Source organism: Coregonus lavaretus (assembly GCF_964263955.1).
Source record: "Coregonus lavaretus genome assembly, chromosome: 17".
Classification (NCBI taxonomy): Eukaryota; Metazoa; Chordata; class Actinopteri; order Salmoniformes; family Salmonidae; genus Coregonus; species Coregonus lavaretus.
Genome location: NC_140004.1, coordinates 21,243,950 through 21,265,817, shown reverse-complemented (window position 1 = coordinate 21,265,817; position 21,868 = coordinate 21,243,950). Strand labels below are relative to the sequence as shown.

The window sequence follows — 21,868 nt, the reverse complement described above, 5'->3', positions numbered from 1 at the left end:
ATGACTCTTTACAAGGTGAGTGATTCACCCCACTCTAGTCTTTTAAAACAGAACATTAATGTGTACCCTAAATGCAGCCCCTTCTCCATTTCCCCTCCTCCTACTGTTCCAACTGACAGGTCTACTGCCACTAGTAAACCAGCCATCAGTAATACTCAAGCAGCACTGCAAAACAAGCACTAGACTTTGGTTTAGTAATGAACCTGCACACACAGTAAGAGGCAGTTTTCAGAACCAGTTCTTTGTCCCCCCTCTTCTCAGTTAAAAGTGTCAGTATAGCTACCAAACTTTCCTTGACACATAATATTTATATTAAGACAAGTTTGGACAAGTAAACTGCCTCCCTCTACAAGTGTCCTGTCAGTGTTTGACAAAATATTCAATTCAGCTCAGTCGTTTCAAGTGAACCTGTAGTGAGATGTCATTGACAGGACAATGCAGCAACTGTTCCCTGGGATCAGGTAAAACCTCTCAATGGAAGCCTGGCTGTGTCTTCTCTGTGGCTCTGTGGTTGTCACATGGGTCTAGAGTCAACACGCTAAAAGCCTGCTGTGTCCAGGACAGAGCTCTCTTTTACTGGCCATTACCCCCTTTAAAAAGACACCACACCTTACAGAGAACATATCGACATCCAAGTCTAACGTGATAGCCAGCAAGCTTTCGTGCATTATTTTCAGAAATAATTGCCCTGCTATGATTATTTGATTATGTCACGCTCGTTGAAGGATGGGTCAGACCAAGGCGCAGCGTGAAATTCATACATGTTTATTATATAAACTAAACACACGAACAAAACAACGTAACGTGAAGTGAAGTCCTCAGGCTAAACACAATACAAGCCTATACCCGGAACAAGATCCCACAACTAATGATAACAAACAGGCTACTAAAGTATGATCCCCAATCAGAGACAACGAGCGACAGCTGCCTCTGATTGGGAACCACACCCGGCCAAACATAGAATGAGAACATAGAAATAATAACATAGATCTCCACACCCTGACTCAGCATACAAGAGTCCCATAAGTCAGGGCGTGACAGATTAGTAAGAAATTCAGAAAAACCTGATGAAATCATAAGATAAAAAGGTCCAGTGCAGCTGTTTTTATCTCAATATCAAATCATTTCTGGGTAACAATTAAGTATCTTACTGTGATTGTTTTCAATTAAAATTGTCAAAAAGAAACAAAAATAGCTTCGTAGCAAAGAGCAATTTCTCAAGCAAGAATGTTGCTAGGACTGTCTGGGAGTGGTCTGAATAGGGAGGGGAAAACTGAAAATTAGCTGTTATTGGCAAAGATTTGGAACTCTTTCTTATTGGCAGGCCAAAACTCCATGCCACCGAAACAGGCTGAAATGTCAGGCTCTTTTTAAACAGCTCTTACATTAAAAGGGCATTATCATAATTTTCACAATTTCGCCCTCTGCCAAACTCTACCATCACACCTCTGTTTGCCTAAACTAAATGCTGTTGCTTTTATAGTGCAGTAAAACAATTTCCAAATAACCTGAGATGCCATATTGCCCATTTCACCATGATATCCCAATCCCCCAGTGCTAATGGGGTCATTACTGGAACCAGAGCAATTATCATCATAGTGATTATCCTTCTCACCACCACTACTACCCAGCCCAGTGAAGGAAGGACCCAACCCCAGAGGCCCAGAGTCTAGGACTGGGACTGTACCATCAGCCTGCTGCTCCCCCTCATACTGCTGCTGCCACGTCTGCTGCTGCCGCCGGAGGGTTTTACGTTTGGTGTAATCATGGTCGACCGGAGTGGCCGTATAAGGTGGGGATGTCAGACCTGCGGCGTTGGAGGGGAGGGAGGCCCCATGAACATCCATCGCACCGCACACAGACGACACAGAGCAGTGAGAGTCCTCGTCCATCACGGAAAGGGGTTTCTCCCTGACGTGAGAGAGAGAGGGGGACAAAACAAAAAGGTTGGGCCAGAGTGGGGGAATTTCATGTTTTTCTTTTGATTTGTAGCTGAGTCACAGAATGAGCTTCATATGAAAGAGCATAGATCCCAGTCAAAGGTTGAGGCCCCTCACTTTTCGTTGGAATTGGGCATGCTCTTCTCTTCCCCCCCAGGCGAAGGGTTCAGTGGCCGCCTCTGCCAGGATGTCGAAGAAGATCTCATGCTCCAGGTCCGGTTCCTCAGCCTCCAGCAGCTTGAGGATAGTGGCACTCAGACGGATGTCCAGCTAGCTGGAGAGAGATGCCAGAGAGTCACACAGCTTTAATAACACGAGGTATACTCTCGATATATATCTACTATTGCACAAAAAAGACACTTGCATGTCATTCATTCTAGATGAATACAGCCATAAACTATATTTTCAGAAGTGGTAGCTTCATGTGCAAAAGCACAACTGTAAGTAATGGCCCAGTGGGGACTGGACCTAGAAACCCTCTGGTCTAAAGCATGTGTACCTCCATGGCCAAGTCAGGGTGATTGTGGTAGTGTATCTTTTGGGGTTATCTGGCAGCCTCCTCGTGCAGATTATGTGCTGCCTGCATGGGAAGCAAAAGAGAGGAGAGAGCATCAGATCCTCATCTGGATGAAACACTGGTTGCCATGGTCAATATCTTTCAATGGTCAAATATCAGCCTTTAATGTACTGGAAAAACAGAAAAACAAACAGATACATAGTGATTCTAATCTAAGCTATAGAATGGAGGTATAGAATGGAAGTACTGGGTCTGGAAAGGTGAAGAAGCAGTGAAGGTGACAGGGAAAGACATACAGACAGAGCTGCATCATCTGACCTCTGACTTCCCAGTTTCCCTATAACTCACATCCCCTTCCCCCTCTTCCACTGTACTGACCTCCATGAAGATTCCCGCTCCTTTGAGCCCTAGGGCTCCCCCTGTCTGTATAAATCTAGTCTGCAAGGCAGACCTATGAATCACTGGAGTCTACAGATAGTGTCCCCTGCTGTGCACCTGTTTGTAGAGCTGGACGTATTCCCAGGGTGGCTGCTTGCGTTTCTCAGCTATCTTCCCCAGCATGTAGTGAATGAGCCACTCTTCCTCATCACTATCCCCCTCACAATGAGACGCCCCCTGGAAACACTGGGACGATGTCTCCAGCATGGTATCTCTCCTCTCCTCCATCTGAAATACACACAGACACATTATATCCACTACTGTCAACAGTGATTTCTCTCTATTAGATAGATCAATGTACTAAACAATGAATTCACACACAGCATGACCAGAAGTGACATCCATTAAGTTTAGAAAAGTAGAACACAGTGCACTATTTGGAGTGTTTGAATTGGAATTGAAATTGTAATCTTTGGAATTCAATATTTGTACGATTCACAGTTAATGGAATTAATTCACAAAAAATGACCTCAGGATTTGTTTTTAAATTATTTCAACTTGTATTTCTATATTTCTAGTATAGCTAGGCAATCTGAACAGTGACATAATCGGCCTGAAAGCCTGAGAGAATTGAATTCGAATTTGTGGAATTGTTGGGTATAATATTGAATTGGGAATTAAATTATTGGAATTTACCTAACATTGGAATCAAATTCTCTGAATTCAGAGAGTGACCTGGAATTTAAATTGAATGAAATTGAATTTACAGGGAGAGGAAATTGAATTAGAATAAAATGTAAGGAATTAACCCCAACCCTGCTAAACAGTTCTCCATGGCAACATGTAAAGCCAGGCTGAGGCTACATCCAGTCAATTAGCATTTGCACCTCATGGATGCCCTGTACTGACCTTCCCGGCCGTGCCCTCGATGTAGGCGGACACCTCATCCATGGTGAGGATGGGAGTGTCACTGTGGGGCACAATGCCAGAGATCCTCTTCAGCAGGTTGGCCAGGTCAGCAGACACCATGCTCGTCTTGTAGCTGTCAAACTGAGGCAGAATCTTGGGCTTGAAGTACTGCAACATGAAGAGGGCGTTGCTCCAAAGGACTTCCACCTGCTCTCCATAGAAAAACACAGTTAGTTATGAAGATAAGCAAAACATTTATATTGTACTGTTAAAAAGAAATAATTGTACTAACACACACTTTTTAAAACTAGCCCCCAAAGAGATTTCCCAAAGATTCAACTGTTCCTAAGTAAATCCCTGGTGAATCCCTCTAGCATGATAAGGGACTAACAGCACAGGCTGGTACATTCTCATGCAAAGGCAATCAGATAATTAATCTCACTCAAACTCCCTGAAAGTGAATCAATTGCTTGCTTACTCATGTATTGACCTGTTCTAGTGGAGTTCCTGGGTCGTATGACTCAGATGACCAACCAGTAGTTAATTAGTCGGGGGACTGCATTCATTAACTAATGAACCTGGTCCCTTTGGAGCAGAGTCTATTCATCATGCAATTACTGCATATCACAGTTACACTACAAGCCAATCCATGTGTAAACAACCTAATGTGGAATTGACAGCCACCTAGTGGCCAGTTGAATACATTACACAATCTCCATTAGCTAATCCTCTCAAAACAATTGGACAACAGAAATGTGAATGGCATTGAAAGATTGACAGTCAGTAATATGACATTAAGAGGGCTGGGTGTTTGACCTGTTTAACAGAGTGCTCTTCTAGATAGCAGGCCTTGCTCTTCTTGCTGGGGTAGGCGTACAGGCAGTAGAACCACTGGTCCAAGGCCATCTCCAACTCCTCTTTGTAGGGATGGGTATCCTCCACTTTAGAGAGACAACTCTTTTTCCAGAACATGAACCTGAACCATGAACATGAAGACAACACTGAGGAAAGTTCTCTCCTGATTAAACTATGAAAAATACGTAAAAGCCATTAGAAACGAATTAAAACCATATCATAGGAAAACAAAAACAGAGAGAATTGACTGAGCTGACAAAGGACGTCCACACAATCTCAGCTCTGTTGACCGACTCACATAGAACCTGAGCAGAGCTCCGTCTGAGTTGCAGCACCAGGAGCGGTGGCCCAGGTATTCATGGGCAGTGTTGAGCAGCATCAGGGAGGAGGGCAGAATGGGGGTGTTAGAGTAATCTGAAGAAGGTCACAGGAAACAACAACATATTTTAGGGCTTCCAACATAGATTTAAACAGGGCATCATAGCAGTTATGAACAGGATGGACTTCACCACCACATACGCTATATATACACAAAAGTATTTGGACACCCCTTCAAATGAGTTGATTAGGCTATTTCAGTCACACCAGTTGCTGACAGGTGTATAAAATAGAGCACACAGCCGTGCAATCTCCATAGACAAACATTGGCAGTAGAATGGCCTTACTGAAGAGCTCAGTAACTTTCACCATGGCACCGTCATAGGATGCCACCTTTCCAACAAGTCAGTTCGTCAAATTTCTGTCCTGCTAGAGCTGCCCCGGTCCACTGTAAGTGCTGTTAGTGTGAAGTTAAAACTTCTAGGAGCAGCAACGGCTCAGCCGCGTAGTGGTAGTCCACACAAGCTCACAGAACGGGAAACTGCCGAGTGCTGAAGCATGTAGCGCGTAAAAATAATCTGTCCTCGGTTGCAACACTCACTACGGAAGCAACATCAGCACAAGAACGGTTTGTCGGAAGCTTCATGAAATGGGTTTCCATGGCCGAGCAGTCGCACACTAGCCTAAGATCACCATGCGCAATGCCAAGGGTCGGCTGGAGTGGTGTAAAGCTCGCCGCCATTGGATTCTGGAGCAGTGGAAACTCATTCTCTGGAGTGATGAAACACACATCACCATCTGGTAGTCTGACGGATGAATCTGGGTTTAGCGGATGCCAGGAGAACGCTACCTGACCCAATGCATAGTGCCAACTGAAAGTTTGGTGGAGGAGGAATAATGGTCTGAGGCTGTTTTTCATGGTTCGGGCTAGGCCCCTTAGCTCCAGTGAAGGGAAATCTGAACGCTACAGCATACAATGACATTCTAGACGATTCTGTTTGGGGAAGGCCCTTTCCTGTTTCCGCATATCAATGCCCCTGTGCACAAAGCGAGGTTCATACAGAAATGGTTTGTTGAGATCGGTGTGGAAGAACTTGACTGGCTTGCACAGAGCCTCAACCCCATCAAACACCTTTGGGATGAATTGGAACGCCGACATCAGTGCCCGACCTCACTAATGCTCTTGTGGCTGAATGGAAGCAAGTCCCCGCAGAAATGTTCCAACATCTAATGGAAAGCCTTCCAAGAAGAGTGGAGGCTGTTATAGCAGCAAAGGGGGAACCAACTCCATATTAATGCCAATGATTATGGAGTTGTTCGACGAGCAGGTGTCCACATACTTTTGGTCATGTAGTGTACCGTCATCGTCCCCTGTAGATATGTGCTGGCGAAGCAGGCAGTTGAAGGCAGCCTCCTCGTGCTTGATCATGTGGTGCAGGAGAATCCAGGGCATGACCGAGGAGAAATAAGGCTTCTTGGGATCATCTGGGATCACCATGCTGCAGTCATTCAGCTGGAGACAAGACACACAACACATTTATATATAATTTTCTGTTTCCAAACACACTCTGTGTCTACCAGGTATATTAGTGTGAGTGTTGCCCCTGTGCGTGTCTGACCTGGATGAGGTTGTTGGCCAGCCGGGCCATGCTGGTGTAGCGGTTGACGTTGCTCAGGAGCTGAGAGTCCACTGTGAAGCAGACCTTGATGCCTCCCAGCAGCTCCCTCCTCCTTTGCCGTGTGAGAGCTGACAGGGACAGAGTTGAGCTGCTGCAGGGCTTCATTCAGGGCCACCTCGGTGCACTCCAGACACTGACGGTAGTCCTTCAGTTTCAAAAGGGAGTTCTGGGGCAGAGACGCCAGGGAAAGAGGAAAAATGTCATAGAATGTACTGATGAAGCATTTAATACTGGTTTGCCATGTCGCTACCACACTGATTAGTATTGACAGACATGCTTATAGAATGTACCGATGTGCTAAGCATTTAATACCGCTTTCCTACTTTGGTACCACACTGATTAGTAGTGATAGCCATGCCACAAAGAGAAAGACTTATTGACACTAAAAGAGCCAGCAGCAGCTGGGAAGGCCTCTCAGGCACAGAGCTGACAAACTCCAGAGGCTTGACCCGCCCAGAGCCATAGCTGAGGGTGGGCTGCAGCAGCCGCACCACAGACTCATAGTCCCTAGACTCAAACAGACGCTGGATCTCCTCCAGGGACTGACAACGCTCCAGAAACTTCAGCTTCTTATCAATCTGTCCATGCAATGGGGAGATGGGAACGCTTTCTGATGAACCAAACAACTCAAAACCACAGGGGAACTACACGCTCTAATGGGATGGTTGGACAAAATAATACATCACAATTGAGGGCCAAGTGCATGTTATTCAAATAGAGTATTTGTGCTATAGTTTTACTGTTCAGCCGTTCCACTGACCTCCTCCACCGAGATTGCTGCATCCACACGCAGGTTGGGCATGTAGATGGTGTACTTGTCCTCCTCTGTGGTCCGTGCGTGACTCTGCAACATGCCTGTACACACATCATAGCTCTCCAGGGCCTGGCCCATGTCTCCCTGTGAGAGGTCACAAGTCACATGTCAATAGAAAATGTAGATCAGAAAATGTAGATCAGATTGGTTTCAATGATTAAGACAAATCAATATGTGAGATGTATGGGGTAAGAGGTCAACTCAGTATGATACTAGAAACAAATATTCAAGTGATATGGTAAATATTCAAGGAAACTGGGGTAAATTATGTTGCCGGATGAATGTGAAGGTTACCTGCAGGGCCAAGAAGCATGCCTTGAGCCAGTAAACACGCACCACCACGGCCAGCCAGTTCTCCTCAAACAGGTTCCCCTGTGATGATCCCAGGACCAGCTGTAACAGGTCCCCCTCAAAGTGCTGCCCTGAGAACTCTGCATCACACACAACACTGCTCTGGCCCCCACTGCACTTTCTTGGGGACCCTTCACAATAAAAACGAAGAAAGGAATACACCAATATGGTTTTTGTAAAAGAAAGAAACCAACAGAAACCGATATTTCATTAAGGAATACCAAAGTACAGCTCTCTGTTTGACACGTACCGTTCTTGCCTTTGCTGTGAGACCATTGCTCCAACTGAAGCTCCATACATGATAGGCTCATCAGCAACATTTCCTGCATAAAACACCAATCACAACTCTCTTACAGACCGATTGACATTCGCATTAGGTGGACTGAAAAAACATAGGCAGAGATGTAAGTACTTCAACTAAAAACACTGTCAATGAAGTAACAAATCAGAAGAGTCAGAATAGATGTCCCATACCCGTATGTGTTGATTACTGCAGTTGCAGAGTAGAGAGTTGGGCAGGCCACTACTGTGCTTCCTCCAACTATGATACACCTCCAGCACCACTGCAGTCAGCCCACGAGGCCACTCCTCCATGAACCTCTGACCCACCACTTTCAGATAGCGCATCATCAACTCTAATATCCCACCGTTGCTCATATTATTGAGCAGGAAGTTGTGGACATCCTGTTGTTCTGGGGATGAGGAAAGAGTAAGACAATGTAAATCCCATGAGATGTTTGACATCGACTCTGCATTTCAGTCAGAGGATTGTATAAATGTTACAGATGGGGCTCTGTGAAACTCACTCCTCAGCCTGAAGTGTCTCCACTTGCGCTGCCGAATAGGTAGCTTTTCGGTGGCGCGACTGGGTAAGACGCTTCAGGAGGGCGGTCACATGATGCAATTTGTGAGGCAGAGGTCCTGGGTTCGAGCCTCAGCATAAACCGAATCAGGAGGAAGCTGTACTCGCTAAGCAAGCAGCGTGGCGTTATTTACATAAGACATGTACCTGAATCCATGTATTCAATAGAGTCTAAAGGCATGCCGCTTGTGCCATGGAGCAGCTAGAAGTCCTGCTTGATTTCACACTGGGCCTCCAGGTTACTCAGGCTCACGTCATCATCCTCAAGGTCAAACTTCTTCAGTGTGAGTGGAACAGAAGAGCCTAGTTATCATCCAATAAGAATATATACTTGCAATGTGTTGAAAGTTTCCCCTTGAGGTTTCATGACAATACCTGGATGGTAGGTATTTGAACAGCAGCTCCTGGAAGTCAATCTTCTCCTCCTCCTTGCCCTGGCTCTTTCTGACCCAAGCTGAGCGGCGCTTGGCAGTGTCTCCGTTTTCCTCCATTATGCGTCTACTCTTAGGGGCCTTCTTCAACTTCTCCTTCTCCTTTTCAGTGAGCGAGGTTTCCATAGCTGTGAGGGCACAAATTGATCCTTAAACAACAAAATGCATTATCAGAGCATACACTAAACAAGGCGGTGACCCGCTCCTGCAGGTTCATGCTCTACAACATTCGGAGAGTACGACCCTGCCTTACACAGGAAGCGGCACAGGTCCTAATCCAGGCACTTGTCATCTCCCGTCTGGATTACTGCAACTCGCTGTTGGCTGGCCTCCCTGCCTGTGCCATTAAACCCCTACAACTCATCCAGAATGCCGCAGCCCGTCTGGTGTTCAACCTTCCCAAGTTCTCTCACGTCACCCCCCTCCTCCGCACACTCCACTGGCTTCCAGTTGAAGCTCGCATCCGTTACAAGACCATGGTGCTTGCCTATGGAGCAGTGAGGGGAACGGCACCTCTGTACCTTCGGGCTCTGATCAGTCCCTACACCCAAACGAGGGCATTGCGTTCATCCACCTCTGGCCTGCTGGCTCCCCTTCCTCTGCGGAAGCATAGTTCCCGCTCAGCCCAGTCAAAACTGTTCGCTGCTCTGGCACCCCAATGGTGGAACAAGCTCCCTCACGACGCCAGGACAGCGGAGTCACTCACCACCTTCCGGAGACATTTGAAACCCCACCTCTTTAAGGAATACCTGGGATAGGATAAAGTAATCCTTCTACCCCCCCCCAAAAAAAAATTGTAAAGTGGTTATCCCACTGGCTATAGGGTGAATGCACCAATTTGTGAGTTGCTCTGGATAAGAGCGTCTGCTAAATGACGTAAATGTGCCCTTGAGCAAGGCACTTAACCCTAATTGCTCCTGTAAGTCGCTCTGGATAAGAGCGTCTGCTAAATGACTAAAATGTAAATGTAAATGTAAACCAGTCAATTCAATGTTGTCTAAATGGGTTCATGCTTGCAAATCAATGGAATTGACATGCTAAATTTGATGAAAATAAGCTACTGATCATCAGAGGGGGCTGTAGTTGTAGTGACCTCTACAGTCTGGTTCTGTGTGATCTGAACCACAGGGCTGGGCTGGGACAGTGCTGATGGCTCAGGGACAGGGAGTGGAGGCAGGGAGGAGCTGGGTCTGCTGCTGGGGATGGTCTGGATCTCACTGACAGGAGGGCAGGGCTCAGGAGGTAAGGCCTGGAGGCAGTTGGGGTCGCGGTACTGGGACAGGTTGATCCTGTGGCCCAGGCTTGGGCGTGGCGGCTCGCAGTTGGTCTGATGTCTGTACATGGCAAGGAGGATCTCTCCCACATTCTTCCACCTGAGAATAAGTCCAAAATGCTTTTTGTCAATTAAAACAATACATTCCTACCCTTAATCACAATGAAAAACAAATACATGTTTGAATACTCACAGCAACTGTCTACCCTGAAACTACAAAGGGGGGGGGGTAAATGTGAAGACTCACGAGAAACAGAGGATGGGTTGGACCAGCACCAGGTCTGGTTTGGGTTCCCGGGCAGAGAGAGCCTGTCTGCGCCTTCGTAGATCCATTGCCTCCTCCACAATGGTCTGGGTCTCCTCCTCATCCACCTCCACATGGAGCATGAGGTCAAGATCAAGACCATAAGGACAGCTGTTTGATAGCGAACATTTATGATAAGTAGACAGGTGGGTAGAAGTAGGGCCGTACCACTTCAGGAACATTTGCATGGAGTCCCTCTTCAAAGACCTTCTCCTTCAACACCAGCCCTTTGGTGTAACAATAATCATTTTCTAGGGCTTTGCAGATGAAATACAAACAGCCTGGAAAATATTATTTACATTTTACATTTTTAGTCATTTAGCAGACACTCTTATCCAGAGCGACTTACAGTTATACATACTGGCCCCCCGTGGGAATCAAACCCACAACCCTGGCGTTGCAAACGCCATGCTCTACCAACTGAGCTACATCCCTGCCGGCCATTCCCTCCCCTACCCTGGACGACGCTGGGCTAATTGTGCGCCGCCCCATGGGTCTCCCGGTCACGGCCGGCTACGACAGAGCCTGGATTCGAACCAGGATCTCTAGTGGCCTTAGACCACTGCGCCACTCGGGAGACGGGATATTATGATAGATAATTAGGTAACACTTTACTTGGATAGTCCGGATAGTCCATCTGTAGATGATCTACAGATGGTCATACTATCAAAAAACGATCTGTTTATAAGCAACTGCTTGCTAAGGTTACGGTTAGGTTTAGAAAAAGGGTTAGGGAAAAGGTGACCGCATGCTTCCCAGACTAAAAAGGTCTGAAGAGTTTGTGCATAAACTACCAGTCAAAAGTTTGACACACCTACTCATTCAAGGGTTTTTCTTAATTTTTACTATTTTTTACATTGTAGAATAATAGTGAAGACATCAAAACTATGAAATAAAACATATGGAATCATGTAGTAACCAAGAAAGTGTTAAACAAATCAAAATATATTTTATATTTCAGATTCTTCAAATAGCCACCCTTTAACCTTGATGACAGCTTTGCACACTCTTGGCATTCTCTCAATCAGCTTCATGAGGTAGTCACCTGGAATGCATTTCAATTAACAGGTGTGCCTTGGTAAAAGTTAATTTGTGGAATTTCTTTCTTTCTTAATGCGTTTGAGCCAATCGGTTGTGTTGTGACAAGGTAGGGAGGGGGGTATACAGAAGATAGCCCTATTTGGTAAAAGACCAAGTCCATATTATGGCAAGAACAGCTCAAATAAGCAAAGAGAAAAGATAGTCCATCATTACTTTAAGACATGAAGGTCAGTCAATACGGAACATTTCAAGAACTTTGAAAGCTTCTTCAAGTGCAGTACCAAAAACCATCAAGCGCTATGATGAAACTGGCTCTCATGAGGACCGCCACAGGAATGGAAGACCCAGAGTTATCTCTGCTGCAGAGGATAAGTTCATTAGAGTTAACAGCCTCAGAAATTGCAGCCCAAATAAATGCTTCACAAAGTTCAAGTAACAGACACATCTCAACATCACCTGTTCAAAAATGTCAAACTTCAAAGTAGCCAACCTTTGCCTTGATGACAGCTTTGCAGTCTTGGCATTCTCTCAACCAGCATCATGAGGAATGCTTTTCCAACAGTCTTGAAGGAGTTCCCACATATGCTGAGCACTTGTTGGCTGCTTTTCCTTCACTCTGCGGTCCAACTCATCCTAAACCATCTCAATTGGGTTGAGGTCGGGTCATCTGATGCAGCACCATCATTCTCCTTCTTAGTCAAATAGCCCTTCCACAGCCTGGAGGTGTGTTTTGGGTCATTATCCTGTTGAAAAACAAAATGATAGTCCCACTAAGCCCAAACCAGATGGGATGGCGTATCGCTGCAGAATGCTGTGGTAGCCATGCAGGTTAAGTGTGCCTTGAATTCTAAATAAATCTCTGACAGTGTCACCAGCAAAGCACCCCCACACCATCACACCTCCTCCTCCATGCTTCACAGTGGGAACCATACACGCAGAGATCATCCGTTCACCTACTCTGTGCCTCACAAAGACACAGCAGTCAGAACCAAAAATCTCACATTTGGACTCCAGACCAAAGGACAGATTTCCACCGGTCTAATGTCCATTGCTCGTGTTTCTTGGCCCAAGAAGTCTCTTCTTCTTATTGGTGTCCTTTAGTAGTGGTTTCTTTGCAGCAATTCGACCATGAAGGCCTGATTCACGCAGTCTCCTCTGAACAGTTGATGTTGAGATGTGTCTGTTACTTGAACTCTGTGAAGCATTTATTTGAGCTGCAATCTGAGGTGCAGTTAACTAATGAACTTATCCTCTGCAGCAGAGGTAACTCTGGGTCTTCCATTCCTGTGGCGGTCCTCATGAGAGCCAGTTTCATCATAGCGCTTGAAGGTTTCTGCGACTGCACTTGAAGAAACGTTCAAAGTTCTTTAAATTTTCCGGATTGACTGACCTTCATGTCTTAAAGCAGACGGACTGTCGTTTCTCTTTACTTATTTGAGCTGTTCTTGCCATAATATGGACTTGGTCTTTTACCAAATAGGGCTATCTTCTGTATACCACCCCTACCTTGTCACAACACAACTGATTGGCTCAAAACGCATTAAGAAGGAAAGAAATCCCACAAATTAACTTTTAACAAGGCACACCTGTTAATTGAAATGCATTCCAGATGACTACCTCATGAAGCTGGTTGAGAGAATGCCAAGAGTGTGCAAAGCGTCCATATCCAATTCCGAGGTGCATATTGAAGATATTGGAAGAACTGTCCACATTTACTTTTCGTCAGCCAACAAGATGAGTAGGCCTAACAAACAGCAAAAGCACTAGCCTATGTCAATCTACTATCTCCCATAGTACAAAAGTCGACCTATTCTATTCTGTGCGAGAAATAAATATTCCAAACATAGTCTGGGACAGTTGTGGGATGCGATAGATCCCAAATTAATACAATCACTAGCATCAAAAAAACATTTTTTATGCAATGTGGCTGACGCAACAGATCAGAACATTTAGCTTAAAATGTTGATAAACGATTCAGCTATTTCTTCATATTATAAGCGCAGCAATGCGCACATGGTAGTAGGTCAAAAGTGACCGCAAATGTCATTATGCATATAATGCTTTTATTATAAAGGTGCATTTTTATGGTGAAAATTATCTTCCCCAAACTTGAAACTCACGCGCTGCTTATGTACGCCAGTTAGGCTCTACACCCCTTGTAATGCGGATTAATGTGCTTAATTTTAAGAAGTTATTTGGCCACTTAAGTTGTAAAACATATAGGCCTATGGGCTAGGCTACATGAGGTGTGCGTCTATGATTCGAAAAAGTCGCAAAAAAAAGGCATTGTTTCTTATGCTGGGCATCATTCACAAGTGATAATATATAATTCACAAGTGATAGGCTAATATTGTCACCCATCAGACTATTCTTGATTTAATCTTGTCTTCACATATACGTGTGAAATTTGTTTTGATTTAGAATGGACCATTATCATGCACCTGTATCGAAACGGGCAGTGGGAAAAAATACATGTCATCTATGCACTTAAATTGTGAATGGAGGACGCTTTTCCCTGTGGTTTATTTTCATGCCAGCCAGGTAGGCTATACTCCTGTTGTAAAGATAAGCAATCTGCTTAATATTAGGAATGTTGAGAAATAAATATAGTAGGCCTAGCCTATAGAAAGCTGATGGGATCCTCCCTCTTTTTAGTAGCGGCCATCACTGTTTTCTCCCACAATTGCATAGCCTATAGAAATATTGCGCAACATGAGCTCTAATGAAGTGTTTGATTAGATTTTGCATTGATGTCAGAGTGATTAGAGGGACAATAGAGTGCTGAGTACCAGGCAGTTAGCAAGTTTGGTAGGCTACTAATGACCAGTAGCAGCATCAGAGCTTGGAGAAGCCTAATTACCGTGACTAAACAGTCACGTGGAATTTGACTGCCTTCATGACTCGTGACCACCAGTGTGTCGGTTATACGGTCACCGCAACAGCCCTAACAGTACCAATATAAATTATCTAATGAATTTGTCACTTTGCAGAAAAATCTGCAGAGCTGGGAAGGTTGTGTCCCCCATATATATAAATAAAACATTCTATCGGTTGCAAGAATTTTGTATAATAATTTAAATTGAAAAATTCTAAGTTTTGAATCAAGCGTCGTTTTGCGTATTAGTTCATAATGGAATCAGTACACTGAAAATCTCTTCCCAACTATTTTGCAATCTATTTGTCACAGCTGTCAATTTTTTGGTCCTTAAATTAAACTGGTATACTTTTTTATTTATCACAATTTTCTTTAACCAATGTTGGTCTTTAATGCAAGGCCGACAGACAAGTTCCTTACTTTTTCCCCCTTCCACTTTCCATTTTTGCAGTAATGCTGCAATTCGTTGGTTGTAAAGTAAGTAAAGAAAGTAAGAGGTTGTAATCTGAATAAAGGGAAAAAGGCCATTCTTGAACATGGAGTGAGACATTCTTACTAATTTGCTAGAGAACCAGTTCGGATTGAAGCATAACTTTTGTATGACTGACGCCTTTAGTATGAGGTCTAATGCTTTAATATTTAATCATTTCTGCCCTCCAAATTCCTATTCATTATATAAAATCGGCCTTTTTAATTTTGTCTGGCTTGCCATTCCAAATCAAATTGAATATTATTTGCTCATATCATTTAAAAAAAAATAGGTTGCTAGGTGTATGCAAGACCATAAGCAAATAAGTAAACTGGAATATGACTAAAGAGTTAATCAGGGTGATTTTTCCACAAATAGACATGTATTTTCCTTTCCATAGTAGCAAGATCTTATCTGTTTTTGCTAACTTTCTATTAAAATGTATTGGAGTGAGATCATTTCTTTCTTTCAAGATAACACTTGTTTAACACTTGTTAGTCATATGGTTTACTGATAGGTTACATAACTTGTGCTCTCTGTAAACGATTTTACCTCCAAATAAAAGTCCATGGCTGTCCCCAAGTCATCCCGCAGCACAGCCAAACTAGCCAGATCTTTGAAGGTGGAGTATTTCAGCATCAGCCCTGGATGCTTAAAACCCACCCTTTGGTCGTCCGAGGGCATTTCCTGTGAGGTGTGACAACATGTTGAATCAGATAAAGGATTATAGTGCTGGATCATTTTAACAAGATATGCAGTGAAACACATTGGGTCTCTGAAGGGAATGATACCTCTTTGAGCAATGGGGTTTTGAGGAGTTCATGATAGGACTTGGCAGACTCCTCAAACTTGTCATGCTTTTGAAGATCTAAAGCTTTATGATACAAAGCAAATGCCTCTGCTTCCTGTAGAGGAAAGACAGGGAAATAATTCAGAACAATCAAATATCTACTTTGAAAGTAAAGTTTAACCAAATGTGGCTAGTGCCATGTGCCTCAGCAAGACTACCATACCTGAACCTCTTTAGTTCAACTCTTTTTAGTTTTCAGGGGTCTTCACATTTAGTGCTGCAATCTGGATCTGGAGAAAAAAAGGGAAACTCTTGGCAAATTACATCATTGTGCAATGAAAATGTGAGAGTGTATGGTCCTGTGTTCTATCAAAAACTGAACATATGGTACAGCATATGGATCTAGTGATTTGACAACCTGCTCTGGAGGATGCATAGTGCAACTACTTCATCATTACTACTTGGACTATTTGTATAGGATTTTTAGGATGTAAAAGAAAAAAACATACCATATTTCATGCACCTACAATGGCCATTAATTCCAACTGTCCAGCCCTGCAGACAAGATTGTAAACACAAACACATTTGACATTGGATAAACACTGCTGCAGGAGATGTTGCTATAGCTGCATGGACAGTAGCTGACTAAACTCAACTTCATGGTGAAGGAAGTTTCTGATGAACTCCACCAATGGAGTGGAGCAGAGACCAGGCTTTGTAGAATTCAGCTCAGACTACATAGATTCGCCCAAGGTCAATACTTTAAAAAATGTAAATTATGAAATGCTTACATTGTACCTATGTTTGTCCTCTGTAGTTGCGTGCCTTTCCTTTTTTGCTGAAATCCATGATTTTTTATAAAATATTTATCAAATACAACCACCGGCTGTTTCCTTGTTGAGATTCAATTGGCACATGCGCATTTGCGCTGAGTTGCCATCTTTGAGTCACAGCAATGAGCAAACAGTCAGTGGTTGTTTTCGATTAACATTTAATGAAAAAGTATGGATTTCAGCAAAGAAAGTTGAGTTTAGTCAGCTAGTTGCAAGTGATTTTCAAGACGATTCCGATTGCAATGCTCAGCAATAGTTCAAAGTTGACTAGCAGGTGACTGCCAGTGCCAGAAATTATGCTAGCTAGCTATCGTTGAACTGAAGCAAAGATTGGAGGCTACAAAACACTGGTGATAACCCAGAGGAGAACAACTTCCCCCTCTCATTGAAGCCATGAAGTTCAAGGCCGACTGCAGTACCGCAGGCATTGTGTGCAGAAAACAGGATCCCGCATTATAGTGAAGGGAAAAATTGCAATCTTTGTGTAAATAAATACAAATCTCGAAGACAATCATAGTATGAATAAGACAATCATGGTACCAATAATAACTTCTATTACACCAGATGCATGTCCTTGAACCGATTATTTTAAAGTTAGACAGCGATATGACGTAGCCTAGATGCAGAAAGTAAACCGCATAGTGGGTCAATTTCCGCAACAACTAAGAGCATTGAAGCGTGAGGCTCAACTTCTCTACTTTTTTGGTGCCCTGGCTACCACGCTGTGAACAGCGTGAAGCGAACCTGTGCATATGCGCAGATACTGTGTGTGACTTTGTGAGAGCGAAGTCTTGCATCTCGCTCATCTCAATAACTGCGGTGCTGCTTGTGGCAATGTCATTTAGCTGAGTCTACCTTTAAAATCGCACACAGAAGTTATAAGGATAATTTAGTAGCTAATGGCAGCATTGAGATACGCAATGTGAGGGGGCAGCACAGAGCTAGCCTGCAACTTCACTTCCTGGAGTAGCTAGAACTGCGCATGTTATTGGTGTGTTCAAGACAACTGGGAACTCTGGAAAAAACGAGGTAGAATCGTGAGGTCAGTGATCTTTAGGTCGGAAAGTTGGCGCTCTAGGTAGATGCCTGAATTTCCAACTTGGAAATCCGAGTTGGATGACCATTGAAAATGATTTTTCCCAGTTGTCTTGAACACACTTAAGTCGGATGTCGGCGAGTTCCAAGTTGTCTTGAACGCGGCACAAGTCTACATAAATCTCCCACGAGATGCCATCTTAACCGGCTTCCTGGGCGCTATTGATGTCGCGTTCACCGCATGTCAGAAACTCGGAACCTTAGAGTTCAAATTAATGTAAGTTATTTGCGTAGAGCTTCCTATTGGTTGATTCTGGTACCTCCCAAGCGGGAAACTCGGGATCCGACTCTTCTGCCTAAGTTAGCAAGTCGGAAATGTCAGAGTTTCCAGCACAACGTGAACGCAGCATGATTATTCACATAGGAATGAATGGTGTCATGTGATCGATGGCTTTGTCCATTCATATATACAGTCACTGTGATAACCCTATGAATCATAGCTAGCTTGTAACTAGTGATACCCTGAACCAATTAGCGCATTCAAATCTCAGACTTCTGACTTCAGTGCGTTCACCACAACTGGGAAATGAAGAAAAAAAATGAGCTTTGACTGGGATTTTTTTTTTTGAACGGCCATCCAACTTGGAATTCCAAGTCGGAAACTCTGGTTTCTTTCTAGAGCTCTGACTTGAAGATCACTGACGCCATGATTTCACCATGTTTTTTTGGGTGCTTTCAAGATGTTGTTGCTTTCGAGACAAATGGGAACGTGGGGGAAAAAATGGTGCTTGTGTTGCGTTCAAGACAACTGGGAACTCTGAAAAATAAGAGGTCAAATCATGACGTAAGTGATCTTCAGGTCAGAAAGTCAGAGCTCTAGAAAGAGGCCCGAGTTCAGTTGGAATTCCGAGTTGGATGACCGTTCAAAACTATGTTTCCCGGTCGGAGCGCATTGTCTTCAGAGTTCCCAGTAGCTTTGAACGCCCTGAAGTTGGAAGTCGGAGATTTCTGAGTTCCCAGTTGTTTTGAACGCAGCATTTCAAGACAAATGGGAACCTGGGAAAAAATGTGGTCAAATCATGACATCAGTGATCTTCAGGTCAGAAAGTTGGGGCTCTAAAAAGGATGTTCGTGTTTCCAATTTGGAATTCCGAGTTGGATGACCATTCAAAACGATTTTTCCCCAGTCGGGGCTAATTTTTTTCAGAATTCCCAGTTATCTTGAACGCACTGAAGTCTGAGATTTCTGAGTTCCCAGTTGTTTTGAACACTGCATACGTATCTGGGCAGAGGATATTATGAATATGATGAATCTCCTCTCCAGACTCCTCATATTGATAGCACAGATAGAACAATGAGACAGATATTTCACCGGATGTATAAATGTGAAGCATCCGCTTGGCGTTTCTACTCGCTACCAGTGAGAGGAAGCCCAGTGGCCCCAGTGGGAGAAGATGGAACGCGATGGAATTTGGCCCACATACTGCAAATGTTCTCATCGATGAAACATTTGATCTGAATACAGTTTTCTGTTCCCAAAACTAGAATCTGTTACGAACAGAGTGGACTAGGTTTTGTAGACTTTCCACTTTGCCCAAAACATTTTTAAATTGCATTGTTTCGAATGAGCACAAAGGTGAATTTAGTTAATGCACACGCGCACTTCACATAGTAGGCGTTCCCTAACGGAAATATGCAAACGTAGGCTAGAACGCGCCAATAGGATCTCGCTAGCTCGTACTTGGCTCTGCCCACTATGACTAATTTGTTGCCATTTGAAACGACGGGCTGTGGTCTCTTGGTTTAGTTATAACAATCTTTGTTGATAGTCTCCTCCTAGCCTAGGCAGCCAATAGTGGGCGCTAGCGCAGGCCACTATCGGCAGGCTAGTCTCCTCCTCTGCCCAGATACTGGTTCAGTGATACTTAGTCTTTGTAAAAAGACATGACAATTCACAATCTACCTATATAAAACTGAGGCGAGGTTGTTGATTTAATGACGAAAATATATTGCTGGCAATCCTCGTCCTGTTAATCGCCATCCTGACCTGAGACGAATCGGTCGCCAGCTAAATTGCTAGCTAGGTCTAGCGCTACAACAAAGATGGTTAAGTGTAACTACAATTTCCTAGCTAACCTCGGTGTGCATCACTTAACTTGTGCATTTCGTTTAGCTAGCTACTCGCCACTTACCAATCCTTCTCAATCTCATCATTCCCCGCATTCACCAGACTCGTTCAGCGCTTGGACAATCGACCATATTTAGGGAGTCTGCATCAATATGATACAATATTATAAAGCTAGCTGTGGTGGACTTGCAAACTTTGACACTCTTTTGTTGTCAATGCACTAGCTAGAGAGCTCGTTCACTCGGAGTGATCCGTTGGCTAGTAAAAGCGTGGATTATTGGACAGCCTAATAGAGGGGCGGGTTCGAAGCGCCAATAATAAAATCTGAATTTCCGTTGAGCGCACGCTCACGGCTCAGTTCACGTCATTTCATTCAGACTCCGGCGCGCGTTGGCTTGCAAAACGAGTTTACCCAAAATATGTGTGTATGTCCCTTAAAATCCTTGTGTAATGTGATATTGTACCCCCTAGCCCAAATGTCCTTTGTATATTCTTTATATATATGTGTGTTCCCCTTCTACTTTTTGTATTGATTTGTTGTTAATAATAATAAAATAAAAAATTTAAAAATCTCTGCTAGGTCGTTACTAGCTAGTTAACACAGCCACAAAGTCATAAACCGCGCCTATTTCTACAATTTCTGTTCTTAAAAGAATAGAGTTCCATGTAGCTATGGCTCTATGTAGTAATGTATGCGCCTCCCATAGTCTGTTCTTGACTTGGGGATTGTGAAGAGACCTTTGGTGGCATCTCTTGTGGGGTATGCATGGGTGTCCGATCTGTATGCTAGTAGTTTAAACAGACACCTCGGTGCATTCAGCTTGTCAACACTTCTTACAAAAACAAGTAGTGATGAAGTCAATATCTCCTCCACTTTGACCATGAGAGATTTACATGCATATTATTCATGTTAGCTCTCTGTGTACATTAAAGGCCCAGCCGTGCTGCCCTGTTCTGAGCCAAATGTACTTTTCCGAGGTCCCTCTTTGTGGCACCTGACCACACGACTGAACAGTAGTCCAGGTGGGACAAAACTAGGGCCTGTAGGACCTGCCTTGTTGATAGTGTTGTTAAAAAGGCAGAGCAACACTTTATTATGGACAGACTTCGCCCAATCTTAGCTAATGTTGTATCAACATGTTTTGACCATGACAGTTTACAATCCTGGCGTTATTACCAGTGGTGTAAAGTACTTAAGTAAAAATACTTTAAAGTACTACTTAAGTTGTTTTTTTGTTCAACTGTACTTTACTTTACTATTAATAATGTACTTTTTACTCCATACATTTTCCCTGACACCCAAAAGTACTTATTATATTTCGAATGTTTAGCAGGACAGGAAAATGGTCCAATTCACACACGTATCAAGAGAGCATCCCTGGTCATCCCTACTGCCTCTGATCTGGTGGACTCACTAAACACAAATGCTTAATTTGTAAATTATGTCTCAGTGTTGGAGTGTGCCCCTGGCTATCCGTAAATTAAAATAACAAGAAAATTGTGCCGTCTGATTTACTTAATATTAGGAATGTGAAATTATTTATACTTTTACTTTTGATACTTAAGTATATTTTAGCAATTACATTTACTTTTCATACTTAAGTAGGCTATATTTAAAACCAAATAATTAGAGACTTTTACTCAAGTAGTATTTTACTAGGGTTCGATCCCCGGGACCACCCATATACAAAAATGTATGCACGCATGACTGTAAGTCGCTTTGGATAAAAGCGTCAGCTAAATGGCATATTATTATTATTTACTATTACTATGTGACTTTCACGTTTACTTGAGTCATTTTTTATTAAGGTATCTTTACTTTTGCTCAAGTATGACAATTGGGGACTTTTTCCACCGCTGGTTATTACTTAGGTAGTGTAAAGCGTAGCACAGAGAATTTTCTACCAACCTTAACTTCGCTATACTTCCTAAATTCCTGACTTTGAATACAAAGATTGTCCTCCAAACTTCCATGACTAGTTGCAGGTGGTTCTTTTGAATTTAGAAAATGTTCTGTTATTAAATTAAATCACATTTTTGCTCCATGAAGTAGTCCAACAATGTGT

The 21,868-nt window shown here is 43.4% G+C and overlaps 1 pseudogene across 1 annotated transcript in view; it reads right to left on the bottom strand.

Annotated features, from left to right (window-relative positions):
• The window catches only part of LOC311145067 (calcineurin-binding protein cabin-1-like), a 92,291-nt pseudogene that overhangs the window by 65,693 nt on the left and 4,730 nt on the right, over positions 1 to 21,868 (bottom strand). The window contains exons 2-20 of the transcript XR_014615572.1: positions 10,575 to 10,912; positions 10,116 to 10,427; positions 9,243 to 9,259; positions 8,999 to 9,182; positions 8,771 to 8,907; positions 8,236 to 8,453; positions 8,012 to 8,084; positions 7,705 to 7,892; positions 7,357 to 7,494; positions 6,980 to 7,174; positions 6,537 to 6,762; positions 6,277 to 6,430; positions 4,898 to 5,013; positions 4,561 to 4,720; positions 3,745 to 3,951; positions 2,953 to 3,123; positions 2,440 to 2,520; positions 2,058 to 2,210; positions 1,688 to 1,911 (exon numbers count right to left, since the gene is read on the bottom strand). The product of XR_014615572.1 is annotated as a calcineurin-binding protein cabin-1-like (transcript). The remainder of the gene's footprint in view (positions 1 to 1,687; positions 1,912 to 2,057; positions 2,211 to 2,439; positions 2,521 to 2,952; positions 3,124 to 3,744; positions 3,952 to 4,560; positions 4,721 to 4,897; positions 5,014 to 6,276; positions 6,431 to 6,536; positions 6,763 to 6,979; positions 7,175 to 7,356; positions 7,495 to 7,704; positions 7,893 to 8,011; positions 8,085 to 8,235; positions 8,454 to 8,770; positions 8,908 to 8,998; positions 9,183 to 9,242; positions 9,260 to 10,115; positions 10,428 to 10,574; positions 10,913 to 21,868) is intronic.